General features: G+C 36.2%; 1 protein-coding gene across 9 annotated transcripts in view; it reads left to right on the top strand.

Moving 5' to 3' along the window:
* The window catches only part of PKIB (cAMP-dependent protein kinase inhibitor beta), a 114,976-nt gene that overhangs the window by 48,210 nt on the left and 48,713 nt on the right, over positions 1-18,053 (top strand). For 2 of the 9 annotated variants that reach the window (XM_009206186.4, XM_009206183.4), the window contains exon 3: positions 2,338-2,404. The exons of the other annotated variants lie outside the window; for them this stretch is intronic. The gene's annotated coding sequence lies outside the window, so the exon portion shown is untranslated. The remainder of the gene's footprint in view (positions 1-2,337; positions 2,405-18,053) is intronic. 9 annotated transcript variants of the gene reach the window in all.

Below are 18,053 nucleotides of genomic sequence, written 5' to 3'. Positions count from 1 at the left end.
AAACACTGGCTTTCAGCCACATCTCAATGTACTCATAAAACCAATAAAAATTCTTTCAGTCCAGCTTCACAGATGCAGGAATCACGTAGCTCTTTCTTGAGCCATTAAGGGACACAAGTAAAGCTAAGGGTTTTGTCATACATCAGGTATGTGTGGTGTGTACGCTAGCCTTAAAGATAAACTCACAAATTCTAATTTTCTGCTATTGTCCTGAATCACTGGATTAAGTTCCTTATATCATGCTGATTAGGATATACACTAAAATAAAATTTACTGATCTTTTATGCAAATTCAAAGAAAAAGCTTCCTAGAACCTTAGTTTGTTAATTAAAAATAATTTAGAATATTATGTATTTTTAATCTTCTGGGAGTCTAACATGTTTTTGTAATGGGTTGGTTTTGTGCTGGTTCTGGAATCATTAATAGGAAATATTAGACATAACTTATATTTGCAGAACTAGTTTGGGCCAAGTCGTGTATATTATTCCTTGACAACATCAGGCACACACGCTGACTAAATTAGTTACTGTATAATTATAATAATTAAATGATCTTTACTAAGTGATGAATCATATTTGATTTACAAATTCATAAAAGTAATGCTACAACTTTTGGCTACATCTTACTCTACTGCAGAGTAGGAAATGTATTGGCTTAGTTTGCTGAGTGCTTTGAGATTATAATTTAAATACTGTCCCTTGAGATGTTAATAAATCCAATTCCCTGATATTTAACATTTAACCAATTGCCTTCATTCGTTTATACTCTTATTTTTCCTGTTTTCAAGCTTGAAATTGTTGCTTTCGTAATGGTGTGATGCACAGATCACATGGAAGTTTAACATAAACTTGGAGTTTAAGCTTGATTTTTCCTTATTAGTGGGGACCCTTTCTGGGCAGAGGTCTTTCTGAATTATGGCCAGAGGAAAGCCTTGTTTGTTGGCAAAAGCAGACCTATCTCAGGACCACTACTGGCTGCCACATCCTCTTACCTCTGAACCAGGAATCACTGAAGAGAAGGAATCTTGGTAATGTTAAATGTTTATGTTAACAGTAGCATTTATTTATTTGTTAAGCATTCATTTGACAAATTTTTATTGAGCACATACTTACCATCTGCCAGGCACTCCTCTAGATACTGCTGGGAATATAGGGCTGAGCAAAAAAGAATCACAGCCTAATGGAACACCCATTTTAAAATAATATTAAACAGTAAGCTTGAATTATATAATATTATTAATCAAAGCAACTTTTCATAAGGAATGAAACTACACTTTACCAAATAGAAGTCACATGAACTTTCAAAATGAAGAGACATTTCTATTTGCATGTTATTTACATGCTTCTAAACACTTTAAAATAATTTTTTTCCTGACAAAGTTTAAAGATCTCTAGCTCTCATTAGAATTTTATTTAGTCTGTAATTGACTTAGCAAGTTAATGAGGCTTTATATACATATAAAATAAACTTGAATGTATTTTTAAATGTCTACATAGAGAGTTCTACGTATGTGTGAATACTCTTTAGAAAGATATTTTCAAAATTGTTGACATCTGAAAGATTCATTCCTTACTGTGCTGTTTCCCTCTGAGATTATGCAAAATGTAATTGTGCTTTTAAAGACATTGTGCATAATCGATCTACGGATAAATCAAACTGAATATGAAATCATTTTGTGAGACCATTTGGTTCTTATATGATCTAGCTATAGGTACTTGATTGTTTTCCCCGCAAAAGCACTGAGTAAACTTATCTTTGTGAAAGGAATATGATTTTCCTTTCAAACAGTGAAATGGCAAGAGTGAAACATGGCGAGAGTTCCACTGTTTGAAAGGAAAGGCATCTTCTTAACTAGCATTTATTTTTATTTTTAACTATTATTTTAATTTCAGGGGTACAAGTGCAGGTTAAAACTATAATTTAATAACTCTCAGTCTTGAGCTATTTTTCAGTAAAGTTGCCTATGTGTATCACTAGCACTGATTTAATGAAGTAGCGAGAGGAGAATCTGTAAATGTAGAAATGAAGTAATTGAAAATCTATTAGCTGAGAGGTTCCTGGTCATGCTATATTTAGAGAACACAATTAAAAGAAAAAAATGGGAAAAAAACAAGAAGCTTTCATGTGAAAAGACACAGAGAATGACAGTACACAATAGAAAGAGCTGCGTTAAAGAAAAATAAAAATGGAAACATTTATCTAGTGCAGCATGATATTAAAATATTCTGAAAGAGCATGAAAATTAATTATCTACTTTAGTTTTCCTTTACAAATGAGTTGGAAATGTCAAACAAATTTCTGGATAAATGAGAAGGCTAATCACTGAATCATTTGCAGGTGTTTTCTGAGCACAGCAGAGCCTGGTGGATTCTGACATACATGAGAAAAGCCCTCACCAATTAAGGTGGGTTTCTCATACTCATATGCACTTCCACTGTTGTAGACAATATGGTCAAAAGTGAAGAAGCCCATGTTGCCCTTTGTTTTGAAAGACAAGATGATATGGTGGAAGGAACACTGGGCTGAATCTCTAGAGACCTAATTACACTTTCACTCTTCATCTCAGCAACTCGGAGACCAAAGCATGTAGGATTTCAGCTATGGAACTAGAGGACTGAGATGAAAGAGTTAAACATATTCTCCTCTAAGGTCCTTTCCAAATTGATCATGCTGTAGCCTTGGGATATGTTATTCTCTTACAGACTAAACCACAGATACAATCATGTTCATGCTTGGACCTCAGGGCTGAGAAGGCTTACTATATGTTTACAATTGTAATCGCTGGAAAGTATACAGGGCATGGATATCTTGGAATTAAATGAGCACATGGTTACTTACACTAAAAAGTTTCTGTTTCATTAAGTACAAATTCTTGATTAGAATACAAGCAGGCAGTTCTCCTCACCTTTGCAATTCTATAGCCTAAAGAATTAGGCTAAAATGATCATGTTTATTATTAAGCAACCAAAGGAAAATGTTCTCATATGGAAATGTGTGATTTCTTCAAGAAAACACATTTGCGACAGGATTGTAAATAAGAGAGAAAGCCTAGTGATTGATCTATTTCTGCAATCAATATTACCATTCATCTCAAGACCCACTCATTTAATAAAACTTTTATGTATAAGACACAGTTATAGATTAAATATTTATACTTAGACATTTTTAGTGTTTTAGAAAAATAATCAAAAGGTAGAAAATATACATGATCTGTTAAATGTAACAAGCTGGCATCTTATTTCTACATTTGAAAAAATAAAATAAGCTCAATTTGGGATCTGTAATCAATGTGTTCATCAAAATGCTACAAGAATAAATTGTATGGATAAACATGAATGGCATACCGCACACTGCAATCCTCCCTCAGAGATTCACACTCAGCACTAACATCATCTGAGTCAATTTATTTAGCTTAAAAAAACTTTATTGACATAATTTGCTACCATAAAAGCCTCCCATTTAAATAGTTTCTAGTATATTCACACACTGTCACGTCACCACAATCCATTTAAGTCATTTTCTTCACCCCAAAGATAAACCCTATAAACATTAGTTGTGACTCCCTATTTCCCCCAAAGCCTAGGGACTCCCTCACCATCCTTAGGCTACCACAGATTTTTCTTGTTTTGTAAATTTGATATTTGGACATTTTATATAAATCGAATCATACAACATGTGGTTCCTCTCATTTAGCATAATGTTTTCAAGGATCATCAATGTTGTAGCATGTATCAATCCTTCATTCCTTTTTATTGCCAAGTAATATTACATTGTAAGAATATACTACATTTTATTTATGCATTTATCAGTGACGATGGACCTGTGTGTTTTTTCCACTTTTAGGCTATTATGAGCAACATTGCTGTGAATATTCCTGTAGAAGTTCTTTGTGGACATATACTTTCATTACTCTTGGTTATGGTTATATATCTGGGAGTAGAATGGCTGGATCACATGGTAACCCTATGTTTAACAGTTTGAGGAAATGCTAAACTATTTTCCAAAGAGACTGCATCATTTTACATTCCAGCCAGCAATGAATGAGGCCTGCCATTTCTCTGTATCCTTCTCAACACTTGTCATTGTCTTTTTAAATTATAATCATCCTAGTGAGTGTAAAGTGATATTTCAACATGGTTTTAACTTGCACTTTCCTAATAGGGGATAATGATGTTCTGTATCATTTAATGTGCTTATTGACCATTTACATACCTTCTTTGTAGAAATGTCTATTTATGTTCACTGCCCATATTCTAAATTGGGTTACTTATCTTTTTATTATTTAGTTGTAGTTCTATATATACTTAAGGTCCAAGTCTCTTGTCAGACATATGATTGGCAAGTGTTTTTTTCCAATTCTGTAGGTAGTCTTTTCACTTTTGATGCTGTCATTTGGTGCACAAAGGCTTTTTATTTTGATGAAGTTCAATTTATCAATTTTTTTTTTGTCACTTGTGCTTTGGTGTCATATCTAAGAAATGATTGCCTAAACCAAGGTCACAAAGGCTTACTCCTATGTTTTCTTCTAAAAGTTTCATAGTGTTTGCTCTTACATTTAGATCTATGGTTCATTTTTAGTTAATTTTTGTGTATTGTGTGAGGTATGGGTCCAACTTCATTCTTTTGCATCTGATATCCAATCGTCTCAGCATACCTTTTTGAAAAGACAGTGCTTTCTTGCACTGAATTGTCTTGGCACTTGTTGAAAATCAATTCGGCCGGGCGCGGTGGCTCAAGCCTGTAATCCCAGCACTTTGGGAGGCCGAGACGGGCGGATCACGAGGTCAGGAGAGATCGAGACCATCCTGGCTATCGACAAACCCCGTCTCTACTGCTAAAAAATACAAGAAAAATTAGCCGGGCGTAGGTGGTGGCCTGTAGTCCCAGAAGCTACTTGGGAGGCTGAGGCAGGAGAATGGCGTGAACCCGGGGGCGGAGCTTGCAGTGAGCCCAGATCGCCAGCCACTGCACTCCAGCCTGGGCACTGTGAGCAAGACTGGCCTCAAAAAAAAAAAAAAAAAAAAAAAAAAAAGAAATCAATTCACTATAAACGTATGGATTTACTTCTGGACTTTCAATTCTATTCCATTGATCTATGTGTCTTTTGCCAGTATCATACTGTCTTAGTAACTGTAGCTTTGTTAGTAAATGTTGAAATCAATAAAGGTGAGTCCCCCAAGTTTGTTCTTTTTCAAGGGGGCTTTGGCTGTTTTGCATTTCTTGAATTCTGATTAAAATTCAGGATCAGTATGTCAATTTCTGTAATAAAGCAAGTTGGATTTTGATGGGGCTTGTATGTGAACCTGTAGATCACTTTGAGGAATATTTCCATCTTAAAAAGTCTTCAGATCCAAGATCTATTTATGAACCCTCTCTTTCTTTCTTAAAAGGACCTATTTCAAGGTGCAGGAAAATCTTTAGTGACATTCTTCATATCACTCTTCTTGACAAAACTGTTTAATATTAGAAGGTATTTCAGTCAACTGTGCTGATGACACAAGGCTAAGAAAAGAACATACGTAGACCCAATGATATCAGGACAGACTGATATACTGACATCAACAATATGATATTTTTCAGTCTTAAATATCAATGACTATATTTAGGTTAAAAAATTTAACTGTTCTAGAACAGTTTGGGGGAGTTTTTTAAAAATATTGTGTATGATTGATACTTATTTTAGCTCTAGAAGTGAAGACTTAGGACATGATAGCTGGCTTTTTAGATACTTGAAACTTCATATATGGATGAAGAAGCAAAATAAAGCAAAATAATAGGATGATGTTATCAGGGGATAGATTCAGCACTATAAGCATATTTTATATATTATAAAAGGCTATTGTGATATATTTATTAGTTTAAAGTATAATTTTAAAAAGACCATCTTAATAATATTAGATATTCATAATGATGACCATCAAAACTGCAAGAGACTCAGTTACCAAAAGGATACTTCCTTTTTCAGTATCTTGTATTTACCTAACAGGAGAGAGAAATTGAAACATTTTAGAGACATTCTTAGCAACAAAGTTTACAAAGGTTTTACTCTTTGCAGTGAAGAGTAAAATTGTTCAGTTGAGTCCAGGTGATTGTGGCGGTAACTTTATTGGCACTATGAGTACTTTTTAGAGTTCACCAATTTTGGAGTTGGTCTTCCTTCTTTCCCTTCCTTCCTTCCTTCCTTCCTTCCTTCTCTCTTCTTTCCTTTCTTCCTTCCTTCCTTCTCTCTTCTTTCCTTGTCTCCTTTTTTTATTTTTTATTTTTGGAGTTTCACTCTTGTTGCCCAGGCTGGAGTACAATGGCACAATCTTGGCTCACTGCAACCTCCGCCTCCCGGGTTCAAGCAATTCTTCTGCCTCAGCCTCCTGAGTAGCTGGGATTAGAGGCATGCACCACCATGCCCAGTTATTCTTTTATTTTTATTTTTATTTTTTTGTATTTTTAGTAGAGACACGGTTTCCCCATGTTGGACTGGTCTCGAACACCTGACCTCGGGTGATCCACCTGCCTTGGCCTCCCAAAGTACCTGGCCTCTTTCTGGTGGAAAAACATAAAGCTGAGGCATAGAGGAATATCTTTTCTATGAGTGAAGTGGCAACTTAAGCTAACATTGAAGTTAGTAATAACATTTCTACAACTACTGAAAGCTTTCTTTATGAGGTTGGTGAAAGTATTACTGTCTCTTTACTAATGAGTAAACTGAAGTTTAGAGAGGGTATATAACTTGTCCAAAGACACAGAGCTAGTCAGTAGCGGAGCTAGCAACACTCAGGGGTGTCTGATTCTAGTTGCTGTTTGTCTGCCTTCCAAGAGAGAGGCCTGAGCAATAAATTATGTAGGTTTAGTTTAGTGACTCAATTCCTTAGGTCTATTTCTGTTGTTTCCCTTATCCCGATTGTATTATTTCGTCTTCATTTCCTTTGCCTTGAAAAATTTCATGGAAATTGGACTCTGGTGATTCTGTTACATCTCTGTTCTTTTCAGTGTATTGAAACTTCTGGGCATGGGTAATTGTGGTGATAGCTTGATATCTGTTAATACCCACAGATCATGAGATGACACCTAAAAGCACTAGAAGCACAAGCTATTCTTGAATACTTGGTTCATTTCAAACCATTTTAATGTATTCTTTAATCTAAGATCTATTAGTCTGATCCTGGTTTTGCTTATCTTAGGAATTGGCTACACATTTAGAGATGCTTTAATTTAAAAAATATGAATCTGAGAAAATGTAACCTGAAAGAAGAGTCTGTTAAATTACTACGTTTCCTGGATTAACATAGTTTATACCTGTGCCCTCCAGGAGCTGCTAAGAGTCTACCATCATCCCCAGGTGGATGTACCAAAATGGCTGCCACAAGAAAGTACCACAGACTGGGTGGCTTAAAACAAAGGAAATTTATTTGCTCATAGTTCTGGAGGACACAAGCCTAAACTCAAAGTGTTTCCAGGGCCATCCTCCCTCTGAAGCCTAGAGGGGAGGATCCTTCTTGCCTCTTTCAGTTCTGGTAGCTCCAGGTATCCCTCGGCTGGTAGATGTGTCCCACCTCTCTCTTCACAGGACATTCTCCATGTGTCTGTCCTTACATTGCCTTCCCCCTTTTTATAAGGACACCAGTCATATTGGATCAAGGGCCTACCCTACTCCAGTGTGACCTCATCTTAACTTGGTTACATTTGCCAAGGCCTTATTTCCAAATAAGATCACATTCACGTGTACTGGGGGTTAGGACTTTCATATATTTTCGGGGGAAACAATGGGACCCAGAACACCATATTTGTATTTGTTTTAGGGCTGAAGTATGATTTTTTCAGACCAGTGCCTCAGAGAAATGTGGAGGTGAGTGGAATCATGCTACTGAAAATTAGTATTTTAGCATTTAGAACATATGATCTTTGTACCACTTCCTTCAAAAGCTTATTTACGTATTCATGAGGACGTGGATATTCTCATATTGAAGGTCTCTACAAGATGATGTTATGTCAACTAGTGCAGTATGATATGACAACAGTAATACTGCAATGTGGTGAAAGTACCAACAACTGACAAAATCCACAGACTAGCTGTAACAATCAGAGATTGATTGTTGTTTGAAGCCCAGCTTTCAGCAGCAGCTGCTTCATTGAGAATTGGTTTTAGTGACTCAGCACTGCAGCTGCCATTTTTCTCTGAGCCAGACAAATCCTGACATGAGCAAGGTACTGTTATAGGAAGTATAAATTCAGCTAGTTATGACTGTCATTGGCCTAAATATGAGACTTGTAGTCATTCTCAGATTAAAGGAAGGAGATTATTTTGATACTTAATGTAAATATTAAATTTATTTATTTATTTATTTATTTATTTATTTTAGAATGTGGTTTTTCTCTGTCACCCAGGCTGGAGTGCAGTGATGTGTAATCATAGCTCACTGTAACCTCAGACTCCTGGGCTCAAGCAATCCTTCTGCTTCATCCTCCCAAGTAGCTGGGACTACAGGTATATGCCACCATGTCCAGCTAATTTTTCTATTTTTTCTAGAGGTAAAGTCTCACTATGTTGCCCAGGATGGTCTTGAACTCCTGGGCTCAAGCAATCCTCCTAACTTGGCCTCCCAAAGTGCTGGGATTACGGATATGAGCCACTGTTCCTGGTCTGACATTAAATATATTTTCATCAAGTTTTTTGTTGTTGTTGTTTATTTTCATTTTGTTTATAGCCTTCTTGCCTTTAAATTTAATTTAATGTAATGCCTTAAATTGAAGCATATCTAAATAATTCATCTTCTAAAGGCAAATATATGGTATATAATTGTAATGTTTAGAATTTAGTATGCCTAGTTAACACCCCTTTAGGGAAAAATAAACCTTTGTAAAAAACATATTAGTATATTTTTAAATTCAAATTAGTGACATCAACAGTGTTTACATTTAGCTATTAGTCTTCCTTGCAGCCATGAAGTACATAGTCTGTACAGCCTAATACAGTGAACTTCTATCAATGCTTCTCCAGTTCTAGAAAGATCATGAATTAGAAAAATTAAGCTTTTTTTTTTTTGTTCTTGTTGACCCATATACCTGGGTTAAAAAAATTTTCAAAATGACAGCAATGACAAAAAGAAATAAGGTTAGGCTGCATTGCTTAGTAAACATAAGTAGGAAAACCAGAAATGAACATTTCAACCTTTGTCTCTTTATTGTTGAGCAAAATATGAAACCTTAATTTGGCCAGTTTCCTTTTGAGAGATTGTTCTCACAGATAATGCCTAGGAGTCACTCTTCAAAGGGCCCTTTAAAATGGATTTATTGCAAAATTTTATTTCAAATTATTTTCTTAGTCTAAAATTCAAAACTATCTGCATCTTATTTAGATAAAAGCATCTAAATCTGCAGCATGTTAAATAGGTAGTAAAGAAATGTTCCTCTGAATAAGATCCTTCTAATGCATTCCTCTGCTGTGTGTGCTTTTTCTTGGGTATAGGAGAATGAAAGAGCTATGACAATGTTAGGACAAAGTAGACTTGGGAGAGAGACCTTCAGTCCAAGAAATAATGAGATCAAAATCACACAGGAATTCACACGGAGTTAGTTTTGAAAGGAAACAGATGTCATGGAAAGGAAAAAAGAAAGTTGGTTGTAAAGTCAGTTTTTAATGAAAAAAAAAAATAGTTAAAATGCATTTGAAATTTTCATAGATATTTTCTGGTCCTATGCATATAATTGGTTATTTAGAGGTCATTTGGTTTTAGATGAAGCTGAGTTTATCCTCCACCCCCTAACCTGACACTTCAGTAAAGGAATGGCCTGTGACCTTGTGCTAGTCATTCAACCTTCTAAAGCACAGTTTTTCCTTTGGTACAAAGAATAGTCATAATAGCAACTTCTGTTTATTAAACACTTACTAAGTGTTAGGAATTACATTAAGTACTTTTCAGACATTGTCTCACTTAATCTTCACAACATCCTGTGAGGTGGAAGTTTTATTTCCACAGTATAAATAAAGAAATGTGAGCTGAGTTTGCCCAAGTCATATAGCTATTATGTTCTAGAGCCAGTCTGTCTCCAAAGCTCGCGTGCATAGCATTATACTGTCTTTAATGTTAGTCTTTGCCAGCCTTAGCCTTCCATGACCAAACCTTTATGACCATCTAACTTCCTGTGCCCAGTGCACACACCATCGACACTGCCTCTCAGCCAGATTCAAGCAGGTTGACCTTGCAAAAGCCCTTTAATTTCCGACAGGTTCCCTATGCAGAAGAAGAAACTATTGCTTATTGCTTTGTAAGGGGTCATTTAGCTAACCAAAATCACGTCCATTTAATAGCAGTATCCTGACTGACTCAAAAGGGCACAAAATGATAATATCTACTTCAAAAACATCTTTTAAAACTGGGGATATGTGCTAGCTTTTTTTTTTTTTTTTTTTTTTTTTTTTGGTACTTCTCTTCCACCTTTCCCCTCTGTATCTCTGGAGTCTATCAAATCACTTTCTGGTGGATACGCAATATGACAATACATTTATTAGTAGTCTTGAGCTGCCCTCATGGGCGCATTTGTGTGTGCTTTTTGAAACAGACCGGACTCCTTTGAGCAGGTGACTGATCTTATCAAGGAAGCGATGGAATATCTGGTGTTAAACTATAATGCTAAGAGGGCATCTTATAGAAACCATTTTGAAAAAATATGGGATATATCAAAAGTGACCTCTAAAGTAGAATTCGTCAACTTTACTTTCAGACAAAGTCTGAAAAGTGTATTTCTTTTTGTTGCTCCTGTGAATCAACTTAGTCAACCACTACTACTAGTATTAAGTCAGTATGGCAGGCAGACCTGGATTCATGACTTGACCTTGCTCGGCACTGGCTCGATTATAACCTCAAGCTTCCTTAGGCATCCAATGGTACTAAATTGTTTTATTTTTTCTGATGGTTTTTGAAAGGTTTCAGTGAGAGAATGTTTAAAGCATCTGGAAAATCATGGGCACTCTACAATTGTTTGCTCCCTTTCCTCCCAGTGAGTTGGTATGGTCATTTTTATATGTAACATAGTTTCATTGGCTTTATTTTGTGAGCACAAATGTTTATAGATGACAGATAGAAATATGCATCTATGTATGTAACAATACTGGGCTTAGACTTAACTTTTTTTCAATTTATTTTATAATTAACATCAAAATTAACTGTGATGCCTAACAATTTCCTCTTTAATCTCAGATATACCCATTAAAATGTTGTAAGTTGGCCAGGCGCAGTGGCTCTCGCCTGTAATCCCAGGACTTTGGGAGGCCGAGGAGATCGAGACCATCCTGGCTAACATGGTGAAACTTCGCCTCTACTAAAAATACAAAAAAATTAGATGGGCGTGGTGGCGGGCGCCTGTAGTCCCTGCTACTCGGGAGGCTGAGGCAAGAGAATGCTGTGAACCTGGGAGGAGGAGCTTGCAGTGAGCTGAGATAGCGCCATGCACTCCAGCCTGGGCAACAGAGTGAGACTGTCTCAAAAACAAAAAACAAAAAGCAAAAAAAAACCTGTAAGTCATATGAAAGATACATAAAGCTTATGAACTTTTTTGTTGGTGTTTGAGGCTTATAATATTGGCAAGAAAGTAATATAAACTAAGAAGTTTAATAGTTACGGAAAAAATTAAAAGTTACTTCTTTTATTGAGGCTTTGCAAGCAAGCATTAAGAAGCAGTGAATAGTTTACCAAAAAAAAAAAAAGTGTGAATCTGCTATTTTGGTGCTGTGGTTTTTATGTGGCACATGGTAAAAAAGTAAAGAGAAGATCTTTCCAGGTTGATCTGAGTGGCTTTCAGGTTATATTTAAATGCCAGAAATTCTAGAACCACACAGGCCACACCTGAAAATATATACAGACAGATACGAGTGAAGCAATGGCAATTTTGCATGTCGAATGCTGTGTCATGAAATGCAACCCCCACCCTCTACCCTGCTCCCACTTAACATATACACACTCTTCTCTTACACCAACTCAAAATAAGAAAAAAAGATTTCTGTCCCCTCAAGCTAATTTCTTGGTGTACAGCAACCTTTGTTCAGGTATTCTGCAACCATATGTAAAGGAAAGGTCATTTTAGAGCAGGTTTTCACACCCTGATCTACTTGGAGAAAGGAAAAGTATTGTCTGGCCATTAAGTAAAAAAATGAGAGGGTTTAGAATCCCAAAATGCATGCCAGTATTAAGAATTTAAAGGAATACTGTATATAGGATTCAAGGATAACGCTAAAAACAGCAATGAAAACGGTCTTCCAAACAATTGGAAAGACCGTGGAAAATGCAGTCACTATGTGAAGAGAAAAAGGAGATTACTAACATATTTCTTTTCAAAGGAAGAGAGAGGGATATCAATTTCTCATACAAAGTGAATTAGTATGATTGACTTTTATGAAAATGTGCTGGTGAAGAAAACCGGATCTTTCCTGATGTCCCTTAAGCAGCTATACTTCACATTCTGCAGACTAAAACTAGAGAGAAAAGAATCTTCAAAGACAAAGCTAAAATGGCATGTTTTGTCAATATGAAGTGGACAACGGAATACAAAACAGAAATCTTTGGTCTGACTTCTCCCTAAAAAATATCCTCCTGGTTGGATAAACCAGGTCAGGTGGGGAAGAAGGACGGTTGGAGGGCCTAGTGTAATGTTGCCTGAATGTTCTGGAATGCTGATGACCTTCCAGGAATATTAACACATCTCACAAGTGATACAGATTCCCAAACTCTTTCTTCTTATATGTAACAGTTGGCTTCTATGTTGCCAACTTTATTAACTTCAAAGCTTAATGTGAAATTTAAATCACTGTATCTTCCAATGAAACAATAAAAATTGAGGAGGAGGATTTGTTTCAGTTTGCCATTTCTACTTACAGCAATCAGCCCCTGGCTGGGTGCATTGGCTCACTCCTGTTATTCCAAAACTTTGGGAGACCAAGGTGGGAAGATTGCTTAAGGCCAAGAGTTTGAGACCAGCCTGGAAAATATAGTGAGACCCCATCCCTATTTAAAATACAAAACAAAACAAAAGCAATCAGCCTCTTAGAAAGAATGTGTGAGTAGCAAGATACTTATGCTTCATTTTCCCTTCATTCCTGTCACCTCTTTTCTTCCTCTATTGTGACAATTTACAAAGGACAGAATGACATAGGTACCTGTTGGGTGTTTTTCTCTCTCTTGGAATTCTGGAAATTTAAACTAAAGAATTATTGAGATCTGGCTTGTTCAGAACCGTAATTAATGCCTTTCTATTTCAAGAAATGATTGCTTCAATTTTTCATGGGAGATTTAAATGGATTTAAGGCATTTAGCCCACATTAGATTCCCTTTAAATTTGTTTGTCAGCTTGAATCAAGGCTAATTCTATTATTCCATGATTTGAATCATTAGCTCTTTCCTATAAAGGATAATAACATTTTTTTTTTGAACCTTTGCTGATTACTGCTGCTCTCTCCTGCCTTCTGTGAGAATACCCCATCATTCAGCTTCTGGCATTCTCTGATCTATCTTAGTCTTAGATTCTATTAATTTTCACATTTTTCATCTGTATATACTATACAAATTTGCTGACATTTCTGTTTTCCAATTTTTCCTTTTGTCTGACTTCCAGGCCCATACTTTCAGCTCCTGCCTTGGCTATTTTCCACCATCTGAATTCCACTTGTCTCCCTCTCACCTGTTATTTTGTTGGTGGTTCCACTGTTGTCTTAGTTCCCTGGGCATAAAAAGTTGGAATTGTTTGAGTTCATCATTCTCTCTCATTCAGTGTAGCTTATCTCCACATTCCATGGATTTTTCCATTTTGTAAATGCTTTTTATGTCCATATATATTAGTTTTAGACATCAGTTTGGCAGTTATTGCAAAATCCAAAAATAACAGTGGATGAATCTCAATGTAAGTTTAGTTCTATCTCATGTGCAATCTAGGCAGGTGCTACAGGGCTGGCATAGTGGCTTAACCATGTTAGGGATGCAGGCCCCTTCTATCTAGTTGCTTTGTCATCTCCAAGGTATTGTGTTTGTCCACCTCATCGAGCATGACTCATAACCACAGATGCAGTCCAGTTTTCAGAAAGGGCAAAAGAGGAAGGAGAGATCACATTCCCTTCTCTTGCAGTATGTAACCTGGAAGTGGAATGTATCACTTCTGCACCTAGCCATAGTTAATGAAGAAATTCAGTTGCATGACCTAGCAGCATGGAAGGCTTGGTAATACTATCTGTGGCTATGTACCCAGCTAAACTTTCTATTTCTATAGAAAGGTGCAGAGGAGCAAATGGAAACCGGTCAGCAGTATTCGCCACACTCGTCTTCCTCCAGTTTTATAGTCTTCACCCTTTAGTGGATCCTTATAGACCATTGCCAAGGCTATTTCCAAAACTTTTGCTAGATTTGCTATTTGCTCACCACCAATCCACCCATCACCCATTCTTTCTATAAGGAATCATGTGTTTTTGGTGGTGGTGGTGGTGGTGGTGGTGGTGGTGGTGGTGGTTGTTGTTAAACCTCATCAAACCTTTGCTCAGTGGCCCACAGCAAGAAGTCTCTGTTTCAATGTTCTTTATAATCTGGTCCTAGTATACCTGTTTCCAGCCATCTCTCAACTTCTATCATTTCATTAATTTATTCATTTAGTATATGTATGTTGAGTACTTACTATGTGTCAGGCAGAGTCATTCATTCTCCTAAGCTAGTTCATTTGAGTTGGTGGACAGAAAATATCCTCATGAATGCACATCCTTTTTAATGTCACCATTTCTGTGATGATTGTGCTCACCATTGTAATGCTTGAGAGGTTAAATGCATCCTCTTAAGAGCAGACTTTTAAAAGTAGGTCTTACAGTTGAAGTGGTTAATTTGCTTCACATAGTCAGATGATGTTCACTGGACACATTTTAGCTTTCAGGTTTTTATGTATTTTAGAACTATGCCTTGCTTTTAAAAACAAAACAAAAATTTAAAAGAATACTTATTGAAAGGGGCCGGGTGTGGTGGCTCATGCCTGTAATCCCAGCACTTTGGGAGGCCGAGGCGGTTGGATCATGAGGTCAGGAGATCGAGATCATTCTGGCCAACATGGTGAAACCTTGTCTCTACTAAAAATAAAAAAAATTAGCTGGGTATGGTGGTGGGCGCCTGTAATCCCAGCTACTCGGGAGGCTGAGGCAGGAGAATGGCTTGAACCCGGGAGGCGGAGGTTGCAGTGAGCCAAGATCGCGCCACTGCACTCCAGCCTGATGACACAGCAAGACTGTCTCAAAAAAAAAAAAGAATACTTATTGAAGTAGCTATAACTAGATTTAGTAGCTCATTGACATTGTAAAATAGTTCAGATGAAAGCATAGGTTAGGTCTTATCTCATGTGTTACAGTTGTCTAGTTGCTTATTTGTTCCCAAGCAACTTAACCTGATCCCCAGTCTTACAGACTGAAGCATAAAAGCCTTTACCGGAACATGCCTTTAACTGGACTTTGTCCTCCAAACTACATTTCCTTCTCCCTCTACAGTCCTTGGTGTTTTGAGACAGAAATTTGCATAATGTAACTAACCTGACATGATTTTTATGTTTACAATTCATTTTTCTGAGAAGTCACTGAACCAGTTGAGATACATGAGACTGAGTTATACAAGTTCAGGGTTAAAGCTGTATTTAAAATTTTGATATTTTGATCATCATAAATCTTTGCATAAATTTTTATTTTTAAAATGTATGACATTTACATGTTATTCATCTTGATTTCTGAGCTTTTGGGCACCCCCTGAAATTTTGTGCTTGAGATCCAATAGATTCTTCTCCTTTGTGCATATTATTTGCATGTTACCATGGCTAGCTGCTTGAGTAATTAAAACTCAAGTTAGAAAAGATATATTTGGAAGAAAAAATAAGTATTTATTATTTTACCAAACCCTAGTACCAAAAATTACCTTAAATCCTGTTAGTTAATTGTTTAAGTATTTATATTTACAACTGAAGTCAGCTTGGAACATGCAGAGAAACGAGTCCCTGCAAGCAAGTACTGATTGTCCATCAAAAAGGAGAATGGACAAGCACCAAGATTAATCTTTTTAGCTACGGTATTGTATCTTTCTTGAAATGGCTGCTCTTGTTCCATCTCCAGCCTGGTAGCCTCATCTCTAAAGTGGCAGTGTAGACATGTAGTTTTCCCTGAGAAGGAGAGGAGTAGGGAGGGGGAGTGAGTATAGCATGAGACCTTGAAGCCCGAGGTACCCAGAGCAGTACTGCTTGTATCTATCTTGAATGTAGGCCTTCTACTAAGGGGTTCATTTAAAAAGAAAATATTCCTCAGCTAAAAACAATAGTTTGAAAATAACTAAATGATATTCAAGATCTCTGCTAATTCTGAATGTGCATGTGTTTCTACTGTGATAAATTTCTGCTGATTCACCCATACTTTGATCTGCTCCCTTTGTAAAGGGTATCAATACACCTTGATGAGTCTACTGGCTTTTTTGGCTGTTGGTATGTCTTAGCTTCTATGTATATCACCAGGTTTTCTCTTGATTTAGTTGTAGTTTAAGGAGCGAGAATGCAGAAAGAATCAGACCTGGTGTGGTAGAACCATCATGCAAATTCTGCATCGTATGTTGAGGATCATGAAAAGCATATTAGAACATCTAATTATATCTATTTATATTTCATTGTAATGTCTGTTAATGTATTTAACATATATAATAATATAAGCAAATAAGTTATATTAGACTATTAGTATAGTAATATTTATAATTCATAGTATAAATATTCATATATAGAAGACAAGTACACACAAAAATTATTTTTGTATTTGTTAGGGGCATGCTACCTTTCTTAAAACCTTTCCAATAATTACCGCACTTTTGTTAGTAAAACGTTTGATAATTGATATTTTAAAGGATGAGTAGAGACTCTCATAGTCTCTTAACCTTTAGTATTTTTATGTTAAGCAGATCTTCATTAAATCTGAATTTTTATGGACATTAGTAATAAAAAATATGGATGAAATATTTTCAAAGTCCACCACATAGGTACATTTGTATGTAAAATAAACTAGAAAGAAGTGGAGAGGGAAAAACATAACTATTTCACTCATTTTTTTATTTTGGTTGTATTGCAATAGACAGGGATAGGTGGAATTCTGTAAAATAAAAAGAATTTAATCATGGGAAGGTTATAAAATTATAGGGATATTTTAAACATGCATTTTAAAAATGCAAATAGCAATGTTTAGTTTTATCTAAAAGACTTTAAACCAGATTCCTATTTATAATTTCTATCAGATCTTTGCCAAGGGCTGTGTCCAAATGGTTGAAAACGTTAAGACTACAAAATTTTGTTTTCTTAATCATGTCTTTTACAGGTGCATATTTACATTACATTATATACATTTTGAAGTTTACAAATTTTTATATTTTTACTACTTCCTGTATCATCATTTCTTCATTTATTTCTCATTTCCTCTTCTCAGTTCCTTATATTTGGTCTGGACATATAGGACTCATTGAAGGAAAAAGTCCCAGACAAAGAGTGAGAGAAAGAGCAAATATCATTTGAGAAACTGAGTATGGGAACAAGGTTAAAATGATGTCTGCTTTTAATTTTAAAATTCTTCCAGGGTGATAAAATATGCATTCAGGCAGCTCCAAGTCTGAAAAACACCTAATGCACCTTGACATGCAACAGATATTTATTGCACTCCTCCTACCATCTGTGAAACACTGTGCTGGGGACAAGACAAATGAGTCACAGTCCATGCCCTCAAAAGGTTTAAAAAAATATGTTTGCAGCAGGAAGGCAGACACTAGACCGAAATGTGTAATGCCTGTGATAAGCACAAAGACAGATATATATCAGGGTGTTTTCGAGCACGTAGGAGGAACCTGCCTAGACTGAGGAAGGCATAGAAGGCTCTGGAAAGGATTGCCCAAGTTGACCCAGAATAGATGAAGAAGGTATACTAGCAAGGGGATGAGGAAGAGACTGAGGGCAAATAAACTTAGCCATAGGAGTGACAGAAATAAAGCACAGGATTCTACTGGTGGAGTGTGATTGTGGAGCTTTAGGATTGG

This window comes from Papio anubis, chromosome 6 (assembly GCF_008728515.1).
Source record: "Papio anubis isolate 15944 chromosome 6, Panubis1.0, whole genome shotgun sequence".
In the NCBI taxonomy this organism is placed as follows: domain Eukaryota; kingdom Metazoa; phylum Chordata; class Mammalia; order Primates; family Cercopithecidae; genus Papio; species Papio anubis.
Note: the sequence above shows the minus strand (reverse complement) of the source record. Positions and strands in the feature narration are given on the sequence as shown.